The following is a 27834-nucleotide window of genomic DNA, read 5'->3' as shown; positions in this document are numbered from 1 at the left end:
AACTAAAGTGAATTTATTTCAGCTTTTCAAAGTCAAAACAAAAATCATGAAACCTTTGGGAATATTACCCTAACTTAAATTCTTAATTTGAGACCCATTTATTTAAGCACAATGTTAAGATAGACACTTGAATTTATAAAATCACAAGGCACTTTCAGCAAATTTGCCACTTTTTATTGCCAATAATGATCACTGTCTCTATCACAGGCTCCAGTGAGGACTCTATTATGTTGGGCCCTTTATGAAATACAATCCACACCATTAAAAATCTATCTGGCTGCCTTACAGCAGGTACAAAGAAAAATACCTAATAAAGTTCTGAAAGAAGGCTTGAAAGTCTTCTCTATATTTCTTTTCACAGAAAATTTGAATAAAACAGAACATTACTCAGTGGTTATAGATGCAATTTTTTGATATATATTATTTTTATACATATGTGTGTTAATACATACACACATGCATATATATTATATGTATATATATATATACACATTTTTTTCCCTTCCTTGTAAGAAGTTCAGGCAGGTTCTCTTTGGAGCAACTTGATGAAAACACACAGCCAGAGCCCACAGAAGCAGTCCCAGCAGTTTAGCAGAGATGTGGAACACAGGCTGAAGGATTCACCCACCAAGAGCTGCTCACAGCAGTAACACTGAAGTGACAATCAAATGTTCAGTGGTGAAAGCTGAGATGTTTTCCCTTTCTTCTCAGTCATACAGTCATAAAGCAAAAGCAGGAATATGTTGATGCAAACTAACCAGCCTTAAAGTATATCAAACTTTTAGCTCTTATTTTTCCACCAAGTGATCAAAGCTCAACTTCCACAGCTCCACCTGAAAGTATTCTTATTGCAGCAAGAGAAGACCCATCTCTGTAATGGCACAGCACTTCTCAAATGAGAAAAAAAGGCAGAAGAAACAAGTAAAAAAAATTGTTTTAGGACATACAAAGGGTTATGCTGTTAATAAATGCTCTTTGACATGAATGGACATACAGTATTTCCAGTAACACCCTGGTGTGCCAGGAGGATGGCTTCTCCTGTGACCAGCATGTGTGGAAAGGATGCAGGAAGAAATCCAGATTGCCAGAGAGAAACCTGGGAAATAAACGCAATACTGAAAGGAGAGGTTTCACAATAAATGTAAAAAAAAAAAAATGTGGGAAAAATTCTGGTGTTCCCATCATTTCATATGCCTGGCTAAATATCCTTTAACAAATTAAAAGAGACACACTGAATCAAAGTCAATGTCAAAGCACAATGCCTGACATTTGTTTTTCAAAAATTAGTTATTGGCAGCATCTAAAATGCACTGTCACACCAGAATTACAGCCATATAATTCACTTTTTAGCTGCTCAGAAAGAAGGATAACAAAAATGTATTGGCCAGTCACACCATGATTCGTACTAACAACGTTCCCGACATGTGAAGTTGCTTCATTCTGCCTTTGGCAGAAGTTTGGAGTTTCATTCTTGAAGTTGTATAATAGATACTTTTGATTTGTGACTGAATGGAAGATTATAATCAACCTTGGGACATTCACTCACTCATGGAATAAAGCCACTCATTCCACTATAAATATTTATAATTTCCCCACATTTGTTAGTATAATTAAAGAGAATGAAATTCAAGGCAACAGTTGGGGGAGGGAGGGAAGTAAAACCTGTTATTTACAGTGTCCTCTAAAATTAAATGTATAGACATTAATTGCTTATTACACACACTGTTATTCAACCAGCACCACACAGAGAAAACTGAGCCAAAGAGACGAGTCTGCTGCTTAGAAACACCCTGCAATAATTTGTCCCAACTGGTCATTCAGACAAGAACAGGCACAGGGCATCTTGTTCACTTCATCTGAGCCAGCACTGAACCCAAGATGCAGCTGCAGCACCACGGTGTCACTTTACACCCCGCAGCACCCCCGTGAGTGACTGTGCAGTGTCAGGTACTACCAGCCCAATTTAGGAGCATTTTATACCCCTGCATCCCAAGATAAACACAATTGGCCCCGTTATCACTATATATAAACCACCTATGAGCACCTGGCAGAAGTGCAAGGGCACAGAGGTAGGAAAATGCTGGTTCCAGCTCCATCCTTGCTGCTGCTCCTCTTCGAGCGAAAAAAAACCACAAATCTCACCCATCACCCAGGTACTAAATTTGCAGAGGTAAACAAGCACCTTGCCACAAGCTGAGGAATTCAAAGTTTACACTGCAGTTCCCAAGGAGAAGCTCCTGTTTTCGAAAGGGTCAAGTATTTTCACTTAGAGGCTTTAAAAGCTTCCCTTCAGCGAGAAGAAGGGGGATTTTATTCTGACTCCATCGCCTGTTCATGCTTTCTTTAATAATACATGCTTCTGTTAAAAAGGGCAGAGCACTATTTTTAGACTGTCCCTTAACATATAAGAAAGCATCAGCTATGGTTTTTTTAAGCCTGGTACTGCAAAGGTTTGGGAGTCTGGAAAAATGGGGCACAGGTAGGAGTTGGTCCCAGGTTGCAGGGAAGGATTTGCAGGTTAGGTGAGAAAGCATGGAAAATGTGTCCAGCTTTCTTCAAGTCTTCTCAAATCTGAAATGTGCCAACAGAAAAGTAGGGAGAGAAAGAAAGAAAGCAAAACCACTGAAGTGCTATTGCTTGGAAACCACCTTATTGAAAGCCACTGCACAGTATAAGATACTGAACCTACCCTGACAAGGAAAACAGGGAAAGAAAATCCACACAGCCACTTCTACCTGCCCTCCACAAAAACAGCTGGATATTAACAATTTCACAGCTGAAGACATTTGCAAGATCCAACACATCTCCGAATCTAAAGACAGAAAGAAACCTTTCTGGAAGCATCAGCTTTGAGGCAGGAAGATCCTTCTTTACTGCCTCTGCAAAGGACAAAGAGATTATTGGAATTAAGGGATGTTTTCGTCCCTTCTCAGTGAAATACTGGTTCTTCTTATTTGCTTTGTTATGTATAGGCTTAGATTTCTTTTTCTTTTTCCTTTCTCTTTTCAACACAGGAGCACAGCACAGAGATAATTTCTAAAGGATGCTACCTATGTATTCATTTTTAGCAGATCCATGGGGAGGAGTCCCACCTTGATCCTCAGCCTCCATCAGTTCAATGGCCTGGGAAGGAGCATGGAAGAAGACCACTGTCTCTCTCATTTCCCTCAAATTTCACTCCTTGTGGAAATAAAAAGTAAAAGAGTGGGGGGAACACAGAAGAGGGGGAAAAAAAATAAGGGAAGGAAGGGGGAAAAAAGAAGAGAGGGGAAAGAAAAAGGGGGAAAAAAGAAAGAGGAAAAAAAGGAAAGGGAAAAAAAAAAAAGAGTTTCTCTTTTTGGCACTGAAACTGAACTCCTGCCTCAGGATTTGATAAGCAATGCTGAGCTCAGCTGATAAAGCCTCGACTCCAGCCACAAATGCAGGGCAGTCAGACACCAGGCTCTACAGCAGGATCACATCCAGAACAATACATGTGGAAAAGGTCACTGCTCCAACCTTTACTCATTAAACCCTTCCTAGAGCCCAGCACAGTTTGCTTACTGGATATAATGACATCCCTAAAAAATATGTCAATGATACCTGAGCCTTAAGGCAGAACTCTGAACCCAAAAAATAAATGCCAAGTCAGATGCAGCTGCATATGCCAAGGGACTTTTTGCTCATATAAACCCAAATGCATTTTAAACTTTCTCTGCTGGGTAATTGTGCCCATCCAGCACTCCAGACCTCCCCCCTGCCCACCTGGATGCATTCTTGTATTATCACTTGTATCTTCACCATGAGAACAATAAGAAGTTAAAAAAGAATCATAGAATGGTTTGGGTTGGAGATGATCTCATCTTTAGAAAGCCCAATGGCAAACAGAATTACTGCTCTCTAGCCCCAATACCAAAAAAAAAACCCAAACTGCTGTGCCCAGTTCACACAGTCAAGCTGTCATAAGATTTGTATTTAATCCCACTTTATTCTTTTCAGGTCATCCATTATTTTTCAAAGAAGTCTGAATTCAGAGGGCCCAGGCTTCATAAAGCATGAGGGGAAGGTTATCACTCTCTTCCTCCAGTAAAACCATGAAGTGACCCAACCAGGTACTACCTCTTGGGACCAGCAAAGCCCTATGACTGAGTATCCCACCCTGTCTGCTGGAGCATTTAGAGGTGGTGCTGCAGTGCAGTGGCTCCTCCAAAAGCTTACACACACATATTCTGAACTTCCAGCTCAGAAAAGCACTTTTTTTTCATTTTTTTTTTTATTTGGCAACACCCAGTACATGACCTACTGTGGTCAGCCCAAACTGGGAGTCCAGTTAACCACCTGGACCCCACCAAATTCATCCATGAGACAGGGGGCAAGGGCTGAGCTTTCAGAATTTTTCTGTATCCTCTGATTTCTCCTCCAACACCAGCTGTTGCAGCACGGGGACGGGAATAGCGTCCCATTAATCACTCCTCATTTCAAAGAGAACATATTTGTCTGTCACGAGCAGCTCTTCTGCGGCCAAGACACCATTGTGACAGCCTTCACCTGCTAAAGAGCAGGAAGAGCTCTGCCCTCTGCCCCTTCTCCCAGAGCAGCAAGATTTCCGTACCCTAGATCCGCTTAAGAGCCGCCACTGTTCCTCACCCCCGGGGAGACTTAGAGAGCCTCAGCAGGAATACGCACAAAATCCTCATCAGCTGATCAAAAGCTTTGCTTACTACCACCCTTTACGTAACCAGCCAGCAGCATCCTAATTATCCAGCTAAACGTAATGAATTCAACTCGCCTTCACTTCACGCACTTTCACTAGATACAAATTAAGGCAAGGGGTAACTCCCCCCATAGCACTTCAGTGAAAACCAGAGAGTTTGGGGATGTGCAAATGCTGGGTGAAACCATCCAAGTCTGCAACTGAAACATTAACCTAGATCAGGACCAGCAAAACCTGAGTATTCCCAGAGGAAAGCCCCATTTACTGCTTGGCGTGGGGTTTTCCAGTGCTTTTTGCTCAGCCAGAGATGGAGAAGCAACAGAACAGCTGCAGCAGAGGAGTAGAGGGATCTTTTTTTTTTTTCTTGGTCCAGTTCCCTATCACACTGTAAGTAATCTCTGCTTTCATCAGCAAGAATGCTTGCAATGACTGTAGAATATAACCCAAATTTTCTCTGTTGGGTCCCTCTACCCTGACGTGGGTTAACATCTATACTAAGCCTATTTCATAGCCTCGGTTTTCAGCTTTGGTCGTGTTTTGTTTTCTTGTGTTTTTTTTAACTGAACCTCACTGTACTCCATATAAGCCTTGCACATAATGAAGTAAACAGCACCACAATGCATTCCTCAACACTAGCTGAACCACTAAATAGCTGCCTGGAGTCTGAGGCCGAAGCAGCTGGGTGTTGGATTACAAACCCAAAACAAATGCCAAGGCATGGCCGTAATATGTGTGATACACTGATGACCTACTGCGCTTAAATAACTCCTCCTCAGAAAGCAGACCGGCCATTCAAAATGGGTTTTTACAACCAAAAGAGAAGAGAAAGTAATTTGTGCTGATAATGTAAATTTGAAAAACACAGGGAAAACTTTAGCAGGTATAAAAATTACCCTGGCGAGAGGGGGGCAGGGAAAAAATTCTGCCCAGCGCGGTCGGCACGCTGGGAGGGACAGCATTTCACGCTTCTGAAACATTTCCAAAGGGTGAAATCCCTCCCCACCGATGCCAAGAGCAAATCTCTCACTCAACACAGCCAGGCAGAGGATTTCCGAGGCCGATCACAGCAATTTGAGCCCCCTCAGATCCTTGTTTTCCTGCCTAGAGCAGAGCAGTGCTTTCCAAAGCACGTGGAGTCCCCAGCAAAAAGCCCCAGCCATAGCACAAATGCCATTTTAAAGCAGTGTATCAGCATACCACAGTCCCAAGTACACACAAGTAAAGCTCCCCGTGGAGTTTGCCGAGTGCCTTTGGGTTCCAGACAAGGTATGCAGGGTCTCTGACCCTGTGCACAGCAGGATGAAATGGGTGTTTTCAGTCAAGCCACAATGTAAGTTAAGATAAAGCAGCTAAGGAGCAAAATTTCCTCCAAAAATTTTATTTTTACCACAGGGGATCAACTGCATGATAGTTCTACCACTCTAAAATCATCAGAAAGGCAAAGCAGGGAAGTTCTCACCACAATTAAGAGAGGTCCCAGGAGGTCACATAACCATGTCATCATGAACAGTGTGTTCCATCTCCAGCAAAATTTACAGCAGAGGAGGGAGGATGCAGTCACTTCTCTTCCCGCTACAACATGCCAACTCAGATGCTGGTGACAGCTCCCCATCAACTGGTCTTCCCCCAAAATCAGAGCATGGCCTAGTTTAAAGCCGTTGTGTAAAGCCACGTGTTCTTGGACCACAAGCAACACTTCAAAACCTTAGTTTAATGCTGCAGAGTCAGCTGTGGGAATCTGCACCGTACAGCTGCTACTCTGCAACAAGAAATGAACTGCCAACACTCCCAAGTATCCTGCTTCTGCTAAAGTGCATCAAAATGGAAGCAAGTCTTTGGCCAAGACAGACTGCGAGGAGCTGGAGGAAGTGGTTTCTCCTGTATTGCTTCCAAGGTTCTCTGTAGAGTGACAGAGAGGTTTTTAAGAGCAAAGCAGGAACATCTCAATCTGCAAAGACTAATTCAAGTTAAGACTGATTCAAGTTTTGACTCTAAGGCATCAAAATTTCTTCAGTAACTCAGCAGCAGATGGGATGTAACCAGCAGCATCTCCCCAGTTCTGTCACCCTCTTGCTCAACTGGTTGGAGCAAGTTCCAGACTCTTGAATACAACACTTCAAAGCATTTAAGGATTTTTCCTTTAGGAGGTTGGGGCAAAGGTCCCTTTTATGTTCAAATATCATGGTATACTAGGATGATTTGGGTTGGAAGGGACTTTAAAGATCATCTAGTTCCAACCCTCTTTCCATGGCCAGGGCCACCTTCCACTAGACCAGGTCGCTCAAAGCCCCATTCAGCTTGGCCTTCTCTGGGCAACTGTTCTAGTGCCTTATCATCCTTACACTGAAGAATTTCTTCCCAGTACCCAATTTCAACCTACTCTCTTTCATCTTGAAGCCATTCCTCCTCATCCTATCACTACACACCCTTGTAAACAGTCCCCCTCCAGATTTCTTGTAGCCCCTTTTCAGGTACTGGAAGGCTGCAATAAAGTCACCCTGGAACCTTCTCCAGGCTGAACAATCCCAACTCTCTCAGACTTTCTCCATAGGAGAGGTGTTCCATCCCTCTAATCATCTTTGTGGTCCTATCTAAATATCCCTGAGAGCACAGCATTAAAGCTGGATTCATTCAGTAACTAGTGGTAGCTCACGGAGGCAGCGGTGGCAAGGCTGTGACTGGACTTTGCTGCTACTGCACAGGCAGGATGGAGTAGCTGGCTCCAGCTGACCTGGATGGATACCTGACAGCAGACAACAAGCAAAAAAACAAAAACAAAATTCCTATCTGTGTGATGGATTAAGACGTGACTCAAACTGGAAAGGAGAACTATTTAAGAAGGGAGTCAAAAAGGTCATATACTTCACGAACAGAACCCCAGCAGCAGGCTGAAGAATTTGGCTCACTCCATCTATACAACATTTTATATCTCCATGATAATATTCTTCCCAGGGAAAGATGGGAGTTGCTGGTGGGAGGATTTTTGACTACGCACACAAAAGAAAACTAACTCAAAAGCCACTGGGGCTGCTCTGTGCTCTGTCCTCATCCAGCCCAGTGCACCTGCCCCTGCTGCTCGGGCAGGGAAGGAGGCTGGGGAGCCTTCATGCACCACCACAGCCCTCAATAAAGAGTTCAGATATACTCTTGGGAAGGCAGAAAATTTCTGAGAAACTGAATTGAGCCTGAGAGCACTAGACTGAGGCAGACGTGGGGAGATCACCAGAGGAAACTGAGATACTCACAAGTGCCAACCTGGATTAGGATCAGCACCCGTGTACCTGTCCCCAGTGGACCCCTTCTGCTCCCCACTGGATGCTCTACAGAGTTACCTCAATTAGAGTTACCTCAATTACTGCAAACTTTTCCTTTACTTCCTCTGCTGCTGGGCCACTGGCTGAGTGCAGCAGAGGAAGAGTGAGCTCATCGAGGGGGTGGAAAAGCAAGGAAAACTCTGCTATCAGATGAAAAGTGGTTCCCTCCACTCTGTCCCCTCACACATGGTGTTGTCTCAGGTCACCAACCACCTGATGGAGGCACAGAAAGCAACCATCACGAAGGAAACAACTGCCTTTTCATGCTGCAGACTTACAGCCCCCTCCCAGCGCCAGCACAACTCAAAATTTAATTAAAAAGTGCAGGATTGTGCTTGCTGCAGAATAAAAAAGGGGGGGGGGAATCACTATGGTGAAGTATCATTTCTTTTTTAGGACCCACTGTGTATGAAACCCTGGTTGGTTTTGCCAGCAGCTGGTCCACAACCTGCACAGTATTTCCAGAAGTGTTTCCAGTCCAATCTACTCAATTTAGCTAGAATAACTCACTCATTTCATAACGGCAGCTGGAGAGGTTTGAGCACTGCTGCTTTTAAAGAGGAGAAAGCGTCTGGATGATTTTTAGGAATGCAAACAAAACCAAAAAAAAAAAAGAAAGATGCAAGTCTTGATTCAGCTGTGATTTCACGTTAGATGGCACTCTCAGACGTGATCCTACCAGCACAACAGCAGCTCTTCCATGCAGGGATTTTCACCAAAAGCAGTTCCTAATAAGAAGGAAAATCCTGACTGCCTCTCCAAAACACACAGCACTACCTGGAAATGAGGGGTATAAGAGAGTCACCATGTGCATCGTCCAAATACATGCAAGTCCTCTTGCCCTCCTGGGATGATTCCCCTGAGGATCCCCAGATGTCCTTCACCTTCCTGCTGCACCCCTCCTCCCCCCAGCTGCATGTCCTCACAACCCTTTGGCCCATCCTGATGTCCATCCAGGGTGGGATGGCTGTGTGGATGTCCCCATAGCCACAGCAGCAGTCCACCTGCTCCCGCGGCAGCCGGGACCTCGCCTCTGAGTGCAGCTCCTGTCCCACAGCCTGGCCGGTGGCCCATAGACCACATGGAGCCAACGTCTGGATTACAGTGTGTTTGAAAGAGCACCCAGCAGGGTATCACAGAGATGAGTGCTGGGCCAAGGAGAATCAGGAATGTTGGATGAGATGAAACTGTAGAAGGGGACGTGGGCAGGAAATGTAACAGCGGAGCGCCCGGCTTGCTTGCGGATGCAGAGCTCCCCTCCCTATGTCCCCGTGGGACAGGGACCATCAGATCTTTCTTCTGGCTATTCCCACTCTGGTTGCACCCAGCAGAGAGCATGATATTAAATGCAACCCCAGCCCAGCACACTGGTGCACCAAGAGGGGTGTGGATGGGACAAAGGAGCAGCCAGCTCACCAGCCCAGCTGCTGGATGTCGGGAGAGACAGGACAGAGAAGTCACTGCCTTTCCTCCAGGAGACATCACACGTTCCAATGAAACCAAGAAAAATACGATCCTTCAGTAACTTCTATTCCCAACTACAGGCTTTTCACTGCCTCAAACATCTCTGCAGTGGCTGCACCTGTTCTGCCAGTCCAAGCACCAGCAGCTTGGAATAAGGGCAGGGCACATAACGGCTCCCATGCCAAGGCGGGACCACTCATATCTGCTGTCTGCTGATGGCACACTCCAAACTGTACAGTCAGGGAAAGCTGGAAGGCCAGCTCAAGAAACCCTCAATCTCACCTTCACAAAGTCAACTGAAAGTATCACAACACCTCAAAGCTTTGTTTCACTAAATTAAAAAAAAAAAAAAAAGGCAAGCAGAGCAGCAGTTGAAAAGTCCTACCCATGCTTATAAATACCAGACCCCATTTAAAAACAAAAATATTACAGTATGGAGAAGTGCTTTATTTTCTGTAACCTCTGGCTGAATGTTCCTAAGAGAGGGACTGCATCTGCCAGAGTGCAGGCAGGCTGCACTGGGAATTCCTTGATCTTGGAAGCACACTGCAAACTTGCAGCTGCTCCAAGATGGAGGGGTGAAGAGAGAGCAAGAACCTATTGGCCCCACTTCCAACTAGGGAACATGTACCACATCATCCATAAAACCTAAGCAGAGAGGTAATTAAGGAGGCTTCCATTTGACACAATGGATGTACATGTTTAGGTATACAACAGCGTTTCAACATGCTCCAAGTGAGGTGTTAAACACGTCAAGGATCCAAGCAAACTTAGGATACCCATGGAAGAATAAGTCTCTACCACAGAGTGAAAAGCCCCTCATTTTATATGGCTGTAATTCACTCTGAAGATTCATACACTGTAAGGGTCTACAACAATCCCGAACTAGCCCCGCCACTCCCACTCCAAACCTCCTCTTTTCAAATAAGCAAAATGTCACATGGCATCAAGTCAGCCTCAAATGGGATTTCTCTTCCCCTGCCCTGACTGCGAACCACTTACCCAGCTTACCTGGAAGGACATGTGGTACAGATCAACTGAGGTGAAGCCTGGAAGGACACAGGTTACGTTATTCCCTTCGCAGATGGAAGGTTTGCGCACACACACACACAGCAACTTTCGTGTTTCGCAGAAAAGACGATCTTTTACTTGAAAAATATTTGCGTCAGCAACCGCAACCACTTGAGGAGGAGAAATTGCAATGTGCCTTGGCAGGCAAGAAACAAGAAACCACTGCTGGGTTTTGGAGTAATATCCCTGTCACAGAAACTCTCCCCAACTGGGTTTTGTCTTTTCTTGGCCATCGCGGGGGCAAGATTTCCAAAGTTTGTACTTTTACTGACAAATGAGGGGAATTAGTGCATCAGTGGCTTCCAGGAAGTCCATCTCTTGCACCAAAACCTGATCTGTGTCAGTGTCAGCCACAGCATCCAGCCCTGGCTAAATGCCACCAACAGTTCACAAGAGGGCTGAGCCTCATGCCTTTACAGAGAGGGAAGTAGTAAGAAAAGTTTAGGTAGTTACATCTCATAAAAAGATACCAGCCTGAGACACTTAAATAAGCCATTTCTCTTTTCCCCTGTGTTTCCTAAACACCAGGGGTTTCCAAGGATGCTCTGGTACCCACAAATGCCCCAGTGCTCATGTATGTTTTTAGCTACACATCTGACAACAAACATCAATGTCTCTATGAGAAATTCAATGAGGCACCACTGCTGAGAACACTCAGGAACATCTCCCCATTACCTCATAATCACTAATTCACATCCCAGGGAACCTGCAATAACCCCTTTGCAGGCCAGCCCCCAGGCATGTCCACACCTCAGCATGTGCCACCACCTTCCCACACCCCCCACGTGCCCAAGTGCCCCTCGTCCAGCCTCCACAGATGAAAGCCAGCATGCTTTCAACTGGATGGGTTTAGCAACGGGATAAACAGACACATAGGAGATGCAGATACCATAAAATAACAGAACCACAGAAAAGTTTTGGTTGCAAGGAAACTTAAAAAATCATGTTGTTTCAACCCCCCTGCCGTGGGCAGGGACACTTTCCCCTAAACCAGGTTGCTCAAAGCCATATCCATCCCGGCCTTGAACACTTCCAGGGATGGGGCATCTGCAGCTTCTCTGAGCCATTGCCCCACCACCTTCAAAAAACAAAAGGATTTGTTCCTAACACCTAATCTAAATCTCCCCTCTTTCAGTTTAGAGCCATTACCCTTTGTCCCATCACTCCACGCCCTTGTCAAAAGTCCCTCTTAAGCTCTCTTGCAACCCCTTTAGGTACTGGAAGGTGCCATAAGCACACACTGGAGCCTTCTCTTTTCCAGGCTGAACAATCCCAATCCTCTCAGCTTTTCCTCACAGAAGAGGTTTTCCCTCCCTCAACACCCATCAGCAGCATTATGTCATGGGACATCAAGATCCAGAGGCAGAAGAGGAGGACAAACAAAAAAGTAATGGGAGCAACGAAAGGAAGCACTGACAGGCAGCCTTGTCTCTCTTCCTGCAAATCTTCCCGTTACCCCACTCCTTCCTCTCTGAATCGTGTCCATGTTCCCCTTCCTTCTCTTCCCTGGGAACTGGACACTCTACAGATCCAAAACTGGGCTAATTAAACAAAACAAAATGGAAAAAAAAACCACCCCAAACAAAAAACAACACTTCTTTCCCCCCCCCCCCCAAAAAACCCAAACAACAAAACCAAAAACAACAACCCCCACAAAACTGTCCCTTTTACACGTTATCTATTTTAAAGAACCTTTGTGTGCTACTTAACTGCAGTATTATTTTAAACACTCATTTTCAGCTGCTAGCTCAGCTTTGACAACAGAAAGGAACTGCTGCTTTTCCTTTTCAGGTTCATATATGGTAAAGAAACACCAGAAAGCCAAGGAAACAAGTATTTCCAAGCAATGAGGAGTTTCTTGCTTTGTTTTGGTTTTAGGTTTTTTTTCTAAGTGTCATTAAAAAAAATCCACCTAAACAAAACCATTACATTCACGGTGCTGACCACAAGACTTTAAGCCAGGGAAACCTCACTAAATATTTTTACAATGAAGAATGCAAGAAAAGATAATACTCTAAGACATTTAAAGGACTTTTATTTATTTGTAAATGTATCACAAAAGTTGAAAACACAGAATTATTGTTTCTATTCTAACTTTGAAAAAATTAGGGTAGAAAGGAGAAAAAAAAAAAGCCTTAATATTTTACTAAGAGGAAGCTTTCTTGGAAGACCTCTCTCAGGAGCTCCTGTCAACTCATTCTTGCAGCTTCTTTGAAGCCACATCAACAACTATAATGTAATTTACTGTCCAGATAAAAGACATTTCCAAAGATGTGAGGGGAGGGAGAAGAGGTTTAATAGGGCATTCCCCATTTAATTCAGTCCAGTTACCTGCTGTCTGTTTGGGCTCTAACTCCTGACAGCTCATCCTCCCCCAAACAACAGAGATGCCTGCAGATAACAGCGTCCCAGATACCACAGGGGACGGGGGAGGGATGAGTGTCACTGCCCACACACGCAAGAGGACCCTGTAGCATCCTTAAATTACAGCCAAAATGGATCGAATCACAGCAGGCACTGCCCAGACCTTGCACAAAAATGTGGCAAGTGTGGTCATGCTGGGAACAGGAGCTGAGCCTGGGGCAGGGGATGCTCCTGCCAGAGGGTTTGATTCAGCTCCCCTCCAGGGCCCTCGGAAGAGAAGGAGCAGGAAAAGAAACAAGCATAAAGCATTGCAAGCATCCACCCCCAAACAGCCACTTGGGAGACAGACAAATTAAAAGGCCTTATCAGGTATGGTTTTAAGGACTAATGACTAATGGCAAATTGTCCCTGGGACTCCAACAAGTGAGTCAGAGAATCCTCAAATGGTTTTGGTTCGAAGGGACCTTATAGGCCATCTGATTTCAACCCCTCCCCACCACAGGAAGGGACACCTTCCACTAGGTCAGGTTCCTCCAAGCCTCTTCCAACCTGGCCTTGAACACTTCCAGGGATGGGGCATCCACAATGTCTCTGGGCAATGGAGAGGATTGTATCCTTCATGGGGAGAAGGCAAGGACAAATTTCTAGAGTTCCAGTTAGGCTCCTCCAGCTGTGAGGAGCAACAAACACTTGAGGAGAGGAAGAGTTCATTGCAAACACAGATGGATCAATAGGACCATCACAGCAGGACAACCTCCCCAGTGATGGAGATGCTGCAGGAGGGTCCCTATCCACAGCCCCCATCACCCCTCTCCTCTCCTGGCAGGCAGGATGACAGGTTGGTTGGCATGTGAGTGGTGGTTACAGCCTTCTCCTCTACTGAACTATGAACACCGAGTTCAGGCTACCCTGCCCAGTAAACTGGAGATAAAAATCTGTAAAGATATCTAATCTATTCTAGAGCCTGGATTTCCTGCCCAGCACTGCTGACAAGCTCAGCAGCAGCGCCCATAAAAACACCCTGGCAAAATCCCTGCACGCACAGAAACAAAAAAAGCCACTAGGCTCAGCTGCTTTTGTCCTGACAAATGAGGAAACATTTACTGAAGCCGGAACAGACGATTTCTTGTAAAGAGAAAGAAAGGTGGAGAGAGCACAACCAAAAAAAAAAAAAAAGAGGGTAAATAAAAACCCATAAACCGAGCCCATGCACCACTTGCTACTGGCCATGTTTCCCATTAGGAGAAACCTCCTGTAAACACCACATTTGGGCACTGTGCAAACCAGGAAGGACACAGAGATGAAGAAGAGGTGACCAACATGATGCAGGGCCAAGTCCAGCATCTTATAGGAGGTACCAGATCCTGCAGCCTTGTGGATCTGAGGGCCAATGAACCCACCAGGCAACCAAAGTGAACAGAGCTGCCTTAATCACTGGTGGTGTTCTAGCACAGGGTAGGGATGACATTTTAGAGCTGACATAGGAATGCTCTATAAAATTTACCTTTCCTGGGAACATTTCACCAACTGCAAGTTGCTCAGGGGGATCAACCACATCCTGCTCTTCATGGAAAGTCCCCAAAGGACCAGAACTCTGACATAACCCATCCTTTGAGCGGTACCTTAACCTGCAGCACACTAAGAGAGCCAATGGCAACAGAGTGGTACCAGAAAAAGACAAAAACATCCTTTGTTTGAAGAACGTGAGCAATGACAAATGCTGCCACTGTCCAGCTGGAGAGAGCCAAGCTGTCCCTGCAGATACAGTGGCATCAGTTCCTGCCCTGTTCTTCCTTCCCAGGATTTCTTGCTACCAAGTGAAGAGCTGGATTTTTGCTGTTACAGGCACATCCCTCAGGGACATTTAGAAGATGTAAAACATCACTTTTCATTTAAAGAAAAATATTTTCCGGCCTTCAAGGAATGGAAAAAGAAATACAGAAAAGCACAAAAACGTGATCAAGGTGCATTCTTGCATCTGAAACCCCAGGAAACAAATAAAACCAACCCCGTTACATTTGTTGCCGTCTGCCTTCAATTCCCTCTATCTGACGCCAAGTCTGCAGGTTTCACTGGGAGGGAGGGAGAGAACAGGACAATGAACTCATCACTTCTAACACACTGAAAACAATCTGCTTCTTGGGCCTGTCTGTCCAGCATGGTGATGGAAGGGAAGGAGCAGTAGTATTTCACACTCCCAAGTCCATGCTCTACATCCATAATCAGCTCTCCAGTACCTCTACACGTTTCAGGAGAAGATCTAAGCAGATTTATAGGAAGCTGATTCTGGATTACTATCCCCAAGGAAATTTTCCTCCCAATACCCAAAGTCAGAGGTTGATTTATACCCAACCTATAATAGACTACATTCCTTAGAGACAAATCCTTGTCTTCAGCCCCACTGCTATGGCTGCAACTGGAGGTTTGGTTTGTTTTAACAGTCGTAGAGTTTATAAATACTGAAAGCAGCACTCAATTTATGCTGGAGACAGTTAAACTACCTTAGACCAACAGGATGCCACACAGTAAGGAACAGTAATGAGATGATGACACTTTCATAACCTAAAGCTTTCACTAAAAACTCACAGCCCAAGGAAGCTCAGCCCTTCAGAGCAGAAATGTTCAGTTCTCCTAATTGCTCAGAGAGCAAATTTTTCCATGAACCAGTGAATCCAGGGGAGAGCTCCTGAAGAGTACTTGTACCCATTAGGCAGAAACTGGGGAAGTATCAGCTGGGGGGTTGTAAATGAGGTGGTGCTCAACTCATTTCAAATGCCACTGAGCACCTCAGAGAGCTCCACACAGTGAGGAGCTGCCAGTGGTGGCACCAGCGTGAGGTTGGGAACCCTTGGTAAGCAGATTCAGGGAAAAGCAGGACTCCTGAAAAGAAAGTTGCTGGATAGCAGAAGCTCCTGGATAGAGCTTTCTCCATCTTCAAGCAAAACACATTCTCTTTTCCAGTTTTCACTTGTTTTTAAAACATCTGAGCAGAGCCACAGCCCATGCACCAACCAACTGCAAAACTAGGCAGTGGTTGTCACAGCATCTGTGCTTGAGGTGAAGGTATGTATTATTAAAATAATAACAACTGTAGGTCTCTACCTCCCTGCATGGGAATGCTGAAGTAATCTAGAGCTCCACATACAATCCCCTGTCTTTGGGGGTCAGGGACCACAGACTTTGACTTTCTCAAACATCACCAAGGGTCCAAGCACTGCTCCCATAGAGCAGTCTCTCTGCATCTGTGCATGTAAATAACAGCACTTTCACATCCCACCAGGCTGGTACTCTCAGTTTATCATCTTCAAGATGCATGAAAGTGAAGCTGGTGAGGATATTACAGAAGACAATCCTCTACAGTGATGATTCCATCAGAGGCAGGCTGTTCCTGCCTCTGAAAGTGTTTCTAGTGCTGGTGAGTGTCTCAAGGACACAGGTACTCCCAGTACATCATCCACCCAAATATAGGTGATGGAAAACCATCCAAAACCTCGAGAAGGAAGCTCTGCTAAAGCACAAATCTAACTTTTATAGCTGTGCAAAATCAGATCTAACTGCCAGTAACTAGGGAAGATCCATTTATCTATCCAGCTAGAAAAATATCTGCTGGTAAAAGGAATAGCAATCAAACAAAGAAATGGCAAGCACTGGCTATGTTTTACAATGCACAAGTCAGAGCCACAAAAATACATTCCTGGGAGTGCCAACATCCCAATGAAAACAAATTCCAGAACACAAAAAAGGGATAAAAGCACAATATAAACCTCTTTCTTTCCCCCACAATTCTACTCTGTGACCATGTGCCACAGAAACAGAAATCCGACTTGGGTTGAAGGAGGTTTTTTCCCCCAAAAAAGCAATTAAAACTCTTTTGTTTGGGTTTAAAGAAAAAGTAATGCCAACCACTAATAAACTTTGGGTTCGTGAAGTTTCGTATATTTTTTCAATGTTTAAGAGCACAAAACAAATCGAGCAGCTGCTCTTTCCAGAATGTCTCCTCCTACTTCTCAACACAAGATGACAAGGAGGTTGAACTTCCCAGCTCTCATAATCACTGTCACAAACAGGAACCTTCTGGGCAAAGAACACCCCAAAAAGAAGAAACCAGAAACTTTTCATCCCACATCATTTTCAGACCCTTCTCCTTCATGTAGTTCGTGAAGCAGGAAAAGAAAAGGAAGCCGTAACACAAACTCGGATACAGAAGTACATTTAAGAAAGCAAAGCACCAAGATTGATTAGAGTCTTCCACTGCTTTAATAAAGAGCCTAATGATGTCCAAATTATAGCAAAGCTCAATTGTGTAACCAAGGAGCCAAGATTTCATCCTTGATAAGGACATGGATTTCTGTCTCACAGGAGAAGCCTGCAGTTCACTAACAAAGATGACCTTTTATATTATACCCTTCAAGGCCACAATTAGCTGGAGAAATACTGTACTAACTTGGCAACATGAGTTTTTGTACATTGTGCTAATTTTTAGCAGAACCTTGCCAAGACCATTACCATCTTCTAACGAGACAAAAAAAAATACAAATACAAAACCCACTGCTCTCCAGACCCAAATTACTTTCCACAATTCAATGCAGTTTTAATTAAGGTGATTAAATTACAGCAAAAATGATTAAGATGATATCCTGCAGCAAACCACTAAAAGTATAACACCTTAATCCAGAAGAACCTGGCGAACACATATTAATGATAAAGTATTCATGAAAAGCTAGAATTTTACACATGAACCAATTTTACATCACTCAAACAATACCTTGGGAGATATTTGTCACAAGTAAAAAAACAGTGACATCCATCAACAGAGCACAGTTTTTCCAAGACTATACAGAAAGAAATCTACACAGGAAAAAATTGAAAAGGCTACAATTACTTTGACAATGTTTCTACAGCTCAAAGGAATTTGGGGGTTGAAATAAATGGTTTCCTTCTCCTTCCCAGGGCTCCCAAAATCAATTTTATATATAATTCTTTCATTTTTTTCTTTTTTCTTTTTTTTTTTTTTAACAGAAGTCAGATCAGAAGTGCATGTGAAATCAGGTCACTGCAATAATCATGTACATGGTACATTTCCACTATTGCCTATTAACTATGAGGTTTAAATGAATGAGGAAAGTCTCAGATCCATATTTCACCAGTGGAAATTATTAATATAAACATAGCACAGTTCAGGTTTTAACCTTACCATCCAACTGGGCCTACTCGCCTTTGGAGAAGGGTAAATGGCATTAAATTAACAGACAGGGTTCAAAAGGCAGCTACATGGAAGCATGGATTCCATCAAGACCTGGAAAAGGATCCTGCTCTGGTCTTCAGGTAGATGTTGTGGTGCTTCAGCACTGGATAAATTCAAGCCTGTGATCTTGAAGAAATGGTAGCTTCAGTGTCTTTTTAAAAAAAGCTGTGCCACTCTTATGAAGAGAAGTTAAAAACCAGCTTATTTCCAGGTGAAATCTTCTGGAAAACCTCCACAGAGGGAAATGACAGAAAATGGTAAGAGAGATTTGCAAAGAGGTGGATGTAACCCCAGATTCTCTTAAAAGTTGTGTCTGAATACATGAGAAGGTACCAAGTAATGAAGGTTTGCCTTGCTCTGGACCTCTCTGCCTCCAAGACTGACCCACACCAGGGGGTTTTGCAGAGTTAACTACATTGGAATAAAGCCCAACAACGTAGATCCATTCCCAAAATGCTGCTACACTTTCCATCTGAGACTCCTTTGGGGCTATTTGCTTGTTCACACAAGAGACCTGTTAGCTCTCAAAATGGGGACATTTCACTAAAAATTAGAAGGAAAGAAGAAAAGAAATCTGCATGTTCCATTGCATGGCCATACTAAGGAGCCACTAATGACCCCCTAGAATCACCCAACTGCTCAGAGATTCAGGACACAAAAACCCTGAAAAGCTCGCAAAGAATAAGTGCATTAGAGAAACTTAATGATTTGATTTTGGTTTTTTATTAATATAGCTCTGAATGCCCAGCCAACAGATGGCTTCCTCTCAGTTGTAATGGATCTGATGAGAGGTGAGCCCCAGTCCAGGTGAGAGGTTAACTTTACAGTTTTCTTTAACAGACGAAGAAAAGTCTAAATGGAGAGAGATAAAATTCCAACGTAAATCCTCCACCAAGGCTGCTATGAAATAACTCTTTTGTTTAATTATTATGAGTTGGATCGGCAAACACTAGATCCCGATGGACAGAGAGCAGCTGTTACTATAACAGAAAGACATTCATCTTCCCTCCTCGGGACCCTGAAACTCTATCAACAATGCCTGTAAAATGACCCTCAGCTCCCCCCGCCCCACTCCAAGTTTTCGCCCGACTTTCACATTCAGACCTATTTTTAGCCAACTTTATTTTGTCGTACCACACTTCAAAGTTTTGCACATTAGCTATTTCAAAATCATTTCCGCGCACAAAAAGCACCGGGGACGTTGACCGGGCGATTCTGGAGCACAGGCTGCGGGAACGGCGCGTCCCTAGCCCAGGGTTTCTTCTTTCATCAGCAATTCATTGAGAAGGAGCCTACAGACACAGTTACCCAGCCACATGCACTTGCATCTCACTTACCTAACAGGGTAGGAGTGGTCTCATTTACCTCTGAGGATTACAGTTACCTTGGAAGGGCTTCTTTTAGCTGTTACATAATAAATAGCCGATCGGTACAGGATTGCAGGGGAAAGGAAATTCTACTACCAATAAAAAAAAAAAGCCAAGTTTCTCATGTTTGCTTTTAGCAGCGCTAACTCTGTCCCACTAGACGACAGCAGAAGCTATGTATCTACAGAAAATTATCTATAGCAATAAAAATTAGCTGTAAAAGACTTCCACAGTTATCTAAGGTATAATATAAATGTTTAAATACTCCCCAGGAATGGGTACATCTGGCCAAACTCCAGCTGATGTGAACAGGCACAGTGTCAGGGCATCAGGAGACAACAGCCCTGGGGACAGTACATTCAGTGGGTTGATTTTTTTTTTTCCCTTTCCTTTTTTCTTTTTGCATCCATCAAAATTCAGGCTGAATGAGCTTTGTGCCAGCAAGCTGGACCCACAAGAGGAGATGGCCAGTGACAGCAACTGTGCTCTTTGAAGGCTCCATCAGGAGCTGCTTGTCTTTATCACGTGCATAAAAAAGCCTGGAAATTGGGACCGGAGGGCCACTGTGTTGCTTCAAACACTCTAAAAGGTGATAAAAATCTACACAGGAATTTCTTGCTATAACTGTGCATGCTGATCCATAGGCCCCCGCTTCATGCTTTCACTTCAAGGTGTTCCAGGAGCCTGAGGAGGGGACTAAAGTATGTCTGAGGCAGAAAAATGACAGCAATCAGATAAAAATGTTCCTTGCTATGAGTTTTGTGTTGCTGGGGTTTTTTGTTTTGTTTGTTTTTTTTTTTCTGTGTGTTTGGTCGTTTTGGGGGTTTGGTTTTCTTTTTAAGGGCATTTGTCTTTGAAATGTTTCAAAGGAAGCCAAGGAGCATGGATGAGGCAGCTCAGTGGCACAGCATACCCCATGAGAGCATCCCCACCTGAGGGTCCACACCAGAGCTGGGCACTCACAACTCCACACCATGGACACCAGCAGACAGAGCTGACAACCCAGTAAGGCAGCACCAAGCACCAAATGCACCATCCTGCTATTCTCAATCAGGTTGTGCTGAGCTTTTATGCGTTCCAGGCTTCTCATATAAACAGAAATTTCACAGCTGGAACCTGCTCCAGGTGTGTGAGCACCGGTGCCCATTGCCACCACCCAAACTCATTTTATGGGAGCTGAGCAGGTGAGTGTTTTCCAGCACAACTGCAACAGGTATTTGGGAAAATGTCTTACTTGGGATGTAGGAACGTGCTTTAACAGAGACTCTCCTATAGAAACAAAAGTGCCTGATAAGCTGTGGGTGTACGTGAAAACAAAGGATTATAAGTTCAAACTTTAGTGCACCCAAGAGCTGCCCAATAGCTACCGCTGGCCTGTAACTGGATACTCCTGCCACAGAAACCCAAGGACAACTAACTGAATTTCTCAGCCTGCATGTATACAGGGGAATTAGCATTCTTAACCCATTAATTACTCTCAGGAACTACAGTGGCAATACAAATCCCACTGTGTTTCAGTTGCCATACTGAGCAGAGAAAACATAAGGACTCGGAGAAACGAGTGACCCACGCGCCTGCAGGTTGCATTGCCAAGGCTTGGTTGTCCCAAAAGTGAACTTGCCAGGACAAGGCTACCAGCAGCATAACCACAAATCTGCACTTTGCTGAGCAGCTGCATCTCAAGTCAATTACAGTTTCCCTCTGCTTAGTACAGGAGCTCCTTTGAATCCGTGTGGAATGTACAGGTCTGAAGCGAAGCCAATGCCTACTCGCACTTGAGCGCCTACAAAGCTCATCGGCTCTTCCAAGACCAGTACCACTGTCTCCTCACAGCTTTCATACTGCAAAGCTCAGCTTGCTGCCTCAGAAAAAGGCCTGAACACCAACTGTGCAAAGCTTAAATGCCCTCCTTTCCTAGAGAAAGAAAGTATCAATGGCAAACAGAGCAACCGGAGAGGGGAGTTTTCAGACAGCTCAGACAAACTGTAGCAACAGCCTCCAGCCCACAGAAGTGACCCAGAGACTGCAAAACGTGAGAGCAGCACTAAAAGGGCTTAAAAAGCCTGAAACAGTCCCATTTTCTGAAATGCTTTTAAAAAGTCACAAAAAGGAGACAAGGGTTTGATTGAACATTTCTCCACTACGGACCCACGGTTGCATTCCTCCCTCCCCGGGAATTCAAAACCGTCTGTAGAGGTAAATTATGTATAAGCAAAATATTCCTAAAAGCCAAATTTTAAGAGTTGCACACATTACACAAAGCATTTTTAAATAGCTAATGTCAGAGGAAAGAAGGGTTAGCCACCTAGATTGACCATTTGATAGATCAGGCATAAATGGAGCTAACTTTATCCCTCTCATCCACTCAAAGGCTTATCATCTCACACCTTGGAGCAATAAATTAGGAAGAAGCATTACATTAGAACTATTGGCACCACATAGAAATTTTAAAACTTCTGCTACCAGTTAGAAAGTAAGTTCTATAATGGGAAAAAGCTTTAAATAAATAAAAAAAATAAAATAAAAAAAGGTAGAGGGAATCACAGCACCTAAGACACTACAGTGTCAGCTACTATGGAATTTTTAAAATTACAACCTTTGACACTGTGGTTTGGGACTCATTCAGCACAGGTCTTGGATTTTGGGTTGGTCCGAAAAGCACCAGAGACACACTCATTTCTTCCAGTTTTTGTTTATTTCTCTATAAAATTGACAGCAATAGGTTCCATTTCCAGATTTACTGGAGGAGGATTAACTCGCCCTCTGTGCTCCCATGAGCACCTTTTTCTCCTTCCATCGTCACACAAGGGTACATATTAGACATAAAGAATCCAGTTCAAAACCCACATCTAAATTTGTATGAGTATCCACTTGGATGAAAATTAATGTCCCTGCATCTTTTCATGAACAGGCTTTATTCTCTTCATTTAAAGAAGAGGCACTCCTATACAGACACGTAACTCTGAGACTGAGAGAGGAGAAAGAAAACAAAATGACACCTCTGGCTTAATAAAACTACCAGAACATTCTATTCTTCCCAGCAAAATTAATTCAAGGTGGACAAAAAAGGATAATATGGTGGTCAGAGCACCAACCATGGACCGAAGAGGATGGGGAGTAATGTCCTTGCCCTGCCACTGACTTGCAAGATCTCAGAGATGTCACTCCCGCCAGGGAATACCTTGTAAACTTTTATTACAACCTATAAATTATGCACTACAGGAATAGGATGAAACATCCACAGATACAAGTTTTACTTCTAACAGCTCCTGTGCAAATATTTTCAAAGGCTCCTTTCAGCTGCTTAATACATCCCTGCTTCCCATACCCATCAACGAGGCAAAAAAGGGTGTTTTAAGCCCAGGATGCTTCTTGTCCTGCACCCAACCCTGCCTGCACCCAGGCCCATGCTCTCCTCCGAGCAGCCTCCTGCCTGCAGAGCTCTCCTAAGGTCCCAAATTGAATCTGCAGTGAAACGACACACCAAGCTGGAAATTGCAGAATTATTAATGAGAACCAGGTCATTCACATCTTCCTCCAGCCAGGCACAAACAGGCTGCTCCTTCCTCTGTGTTTCTTTATACACACCTGGGTGCGTGAGCCAGTCCGTGCTTGTGAGCACCCCAACCCAAGAGAAAAGGATCTTCCCAAGAACAAAAACACACCAACCACCTCCAGCACAGTCACCAAATTGAAAAACACATAAGGTGGACAGAGCACACTGCCAGATTAAAGCCTGACTTCACCCCACACAGAAACACTTCCTCACGTGGATTATTTTATTAGTATAGGTACAAAATATTGGTGTGACCTTGCGTGAGCCACTTCATGATGATGCAGCAGGGAGCCCTGGTAGACAGTATCATTTTCTCACAGTTGGTCCCTGTGCTCAGTGTTTTTGGGGCAGGGACCTTCTCTCATCACAAACAGCACTTTGCAAAAGAGGAGCCGTATTTTTCCGAGGCACCTAGACACCAGTAACAGATTTTTTTCTTAAGTAGCATGATGGACCAATGCCACATGCAATAGCCTAATCAGAGTGAGACTCAAATACTGGCAAAATAAGAGGCACTTGTGTGCTAGGGGGAAGTATATTATTATTATTTTACAGTGTACACTGACAATTGCTGCTCTTAACTTTTCGTTTGAATTGAAGCTATACTGTAGTAAAGGAGGAAGATGACAGAGGGAAAAGAACATGAAATTGGTGAAAAAGACCAACAGTTATATTCAAATCTAAGCATAAAATGTGCTGTGTCTGCAGAACGCAGGCAGAGTGTTTCATCTTTAATTTACTTCTCTGCCCCTCTGACTACAGTGGCTCCAAGAGAACTTACAAGGGAGACTGGGGGGGGGGATGGAGTGATGTATGTTTCTCCAATATACCTTAAAGGAACAAATGACTAATGAGATACAAAATTATTTCAGAATGAAGTAATAATGAAGAGAAGAGATTAGACATTAGTTGATCCTCAATGGTTAATGGAGGGGAAAGGCAAGGGGAAGAGTAGAGCTTATACTGGTGAATGCTCCGGCCACAAACACCTCTCTTAAACACATCCAATTTCACTGATGTGAAAATCTCCACATGAAGGAACAGGCGAAAAAGAGCTTAAGTGGGAACAGGGTGCAGAATGCCAAGTGCTACACTGAATAATTCAGATCCAGGCAGTGCTATTGGCCAGGCAGGAAAATCACACTCCCCTGCTAGTTTTAAAATCAAAGGCCAAGGAGGGATAAAAGAGAAAGACAACACCTCTTTAAAGCAGAGATTACACTCTGCAGTTCCCATTTCCCAACTTCCCACAACGTTTTGTTACAGGGAGAGTGCTGGAGCCCGGGTACTGCAGTACTGCCAAGGCACAGCACCTCACTGCCTGCATCCCTGCCCACAGCTGTTTGAGGAACCTGGAAAAAGCTGCCACATGCCTTTTTGACACCACTCCTCCAGTCCAGCAGAAAGAGAAAGCCAACTCTACAGCAGGTACTGACCAACCCAAGTTGCATTTGCAAGACTTTCTCAGCACATGAGCAGTTCTCCAGTTGCCAAAGCTGAGGGTAAGAGCCTACGAGGGCTTCCAACTGGGTCTAGATCACCACTGAACTCTAACAGGTTCTCTCCTCTACTTTCACGCTTCCCAAAGTACAGGAACAGTTTTCCAGCACTAGCTGACAGGGCTGGAGACACAGATTTCCAGGCAACTGACAGGAGGCACCATAAGGAGGGGCCGTGCCCGGCACTGGGTGTGGTACTCTCTGGAGAAGGGGCATCCAGGGTCTTACCTTGCCTTGGCCATACACAACCAGAAGCAGGGGGTTACCAAGTCACTCTCACAACTTTTAGACTATTGTCCTGAGTGTGTTTGGTAGAAAGTTGTTATATTTTATTGGGCTTCAAGGATTCGGGGTTCCTAAAATCCCATTTAATTCTGATTATTCTACTGCAGCTCCACAAAGTCAGCTACTCTTAACACTGAATTTCAGAAATGCTTCTAAAAGCAGGTCCTGCAACATGACACCCAAAGCACATTACACTACAAGGCCCCAAACATGGAGTAACTTTGACTTCTGCTTATTTAATTTTAAAGGTGTTCCCGGCTTTCTAGGAACAGGCACCATGTGGGCAGAGCACACAAGCACACCTTTGACGGTGCCCAACCTCAAACCCTCTCTTGTCACTCACCTCCTTTGCTCTTGATAAATATACATCCCTTGATTTCTTTTACGCCTGCAACACTCCTGCAGAGTGACCCACCCCATGGACAGGAACGATCCAAACCACAGCAGTGGGATTCCTGAGCTGGCCCCATCATCCCATTACACAAGTTCCAAAAGATGTGCCTCTTGGAACTTCTCTTCGGTCTCAACCTGTGCACTTGTCCTGCTTCCCAGAACTGGAAAAAGCCAGGAAATCCTTCTGGGGTGATCTGCAAAGCAAGGAGTCCATGCATGGGGGTGGGGGAAAATGGAGGGAGGGAAAGAAGAGAATAAAAACAAAACAGAACAAACAAACAAAAAGCAGACAAAACAAAACCACACAACAACAAAAAAAAAAAAAAGGGAAGGAAAAAAGAGTGAGGCTGGCCCATCTCTTTCTTCTCTACCATCTATTCAGAGTCAGCAGGGGAGGTCCACAACTGTTGCGTCATGTAAAGCACAAAAAAACCTGACAAGCGTGTTTTAGCTGATGGAGAGCAGAGTGGACAGGAGGCTGGTGACAGCTCGAACGCGGGCAGTGCGAGCCCTCCGCTTTAATTGGCTGCTTCTTCCTATCGCATCGAGCGAGCAGGAGCCTCGCAGCCTGCATGGGCTGCCCAAAGGCACAAGAAATGGCAGAAATTTCAGTGTGTAAATACTTTAGTTAACTCCCCAGGCTCAGGTTAGACCCTCGCAGTGGTGAAGGGATACAGAATTTGTAACCCTGCCTGATGCAGGAAACAAACAAACAAACAAACAAACAAAAAAAACAACAACAAAAAAACAACCAAAGGAAAGATGCAGAAGATGCTTCGAAATGGAGAGTAGGGAGAAGGGGGGAGTTAAACCACAGGCTGTGCAGGACCTGGAGAGATGTTTATAAATAATGCCACTAAAAATAATACACTGCTCACTGGCACCTCAAACATAGCATTTTCTTCTCCACAGAACTCTGACAATGGTTATCGCAGCGGTATAATTATCTAGATTTGATGGCCGATTAAAAAAATATATATCCCAAACACCTGTTCAAGAGTTTTGTGTTTTTAAAGGCCATTGCCATTAACCTTGGGCCACGCACTTCATTGTGTTTAATTAGCAGGCTAATGAAGCCAGTTTTATTCCCTTTCTCAAGCACAAGAGGATAAATAGAAGACAGTGAAAGAGGAGACCAGATCCATTTGCAGCACAATTCACTGCTGCATGGCATTACTTAAACTTGCACCAAAATAAAAGTAATGTAATGGCTCGGAAAACATGTTAGCAATGCATTCTGCAAGACAACTCCTTTTACACCTTCTGTATTTTCCCAAGCTCATCGATTAAAACATGATTTCTGAACATTTGGGCTGCAGAGAATTTGCAAACAAAGGGCTAAAAATGAACATAATGTTTTCCTCAATGAATCCTCAGTACTCAAAAAAAAAAATAAGCATAACAGATTTTTTTTTTTTAAAGAACAGCAGCCCGTGCTTGCTTTGTTACAGTCAGCCAAGGTAGCAATGAGAAGCATCAACAATGGAGGTCAAGCGATTTTCGAAAAGCCCACCACTTTTGCACAGCCTTAACATGTACACACACAAAAGACATACTTCAAGCAAAGCCCAGTGCTCTGAATCCCAGCAACACATTCCAACTTTGGGTATCTGAGCTTATTTTCTTTTTTTTTTTTTTGACTGAACAGCTTTAGTTAAAACTGGACAATGAAGATCATGTTGATAAACACTCATAAATATCAGAAGAAGGACAGAAATGCTTTAAAAGAGAGAGAGGGATTTACAGAATTGCTAATGCACTGATTTAATGATTCAAGAGGACCTTTTCAAATAAACAGAATTATACTAATTTTCTAGGGTTTCTTTATTGTATTTTCAGGGGGAGAAAAAGTCAGCATAGGTATGCCCTGTCAGATTATCCTTTTCATAACATGATACATTTAAGAAGCTTTCAGGGTTCGTTTTTCTTAAAGCAATTGCTTTTTTTCCTCCAACTTAGATTTCAACCACTATATGCACAGAGCCATAGGATCAGGTTAAAAACCAAACCCAAGCCAAACAAAAACCCAACGCCATACCCAAAACAAAACCAAAAAATCCGGAAGCCATCTCCTTTTATTGAATCACCCGAGATAAAAGGATTCCAAGATATATGGAAAGAAAATACAATGACCATAAATCTCCTTTATGCACATAATAGAATTTTCCAGCCAGGAGAGCTGTTGTGATGAGAGCAACGCCGAGCACCAGGAATGTTGCTGGCACATACACACCCCCCCTTGCCTGCTCCTTCCAAAATACCTGCTCTCCTCGGCACTGCTATGTAAATACAAACCCGCACAACTCCCTTCCCAACACATGGAAACAAAGCTGCGTACAAGTGTCCCAGCGATCAGATAAAAAACCCCGAGCAGGCTTTGCTCACCAACACATTAATTTTTTTTTTTTAATTTTTATTGCCCGCTCCCTTTTTATTGCCACTCACACACACACACACACACTTTCGGTGTGACTTAAAAAAAAAAAAATAAATAATGAAGCGCTGGCACTGTCGGTAATGGCAGAGGCAGGCGGTGGCAGCGCATATTTAATGGGCACTCGGAACAAAGGAAGCCCCGGCTGC

The sequence above is a fragment of the Manacus vitellinus genome, unplaced genomic scaffold (assembly GCF_001715985.3).
Source record: "Manacus vitellinus isolate BGI_N305 unplaced genomic scaffold, ASM171598v3 scaffold_12_pilon, whole genome shotgun sequence".
Classification (NCBI taxonomy): Eukaryota; Metazoa; Chordata; class Aves; order Passeriformes; family Pipridae; genus Manacus; species Manacus vitellinus.
The sequence above is the reverse complement of the archived record's forward strand: the minus strand, read 5'-3'. Positions refer to the sequence as shown.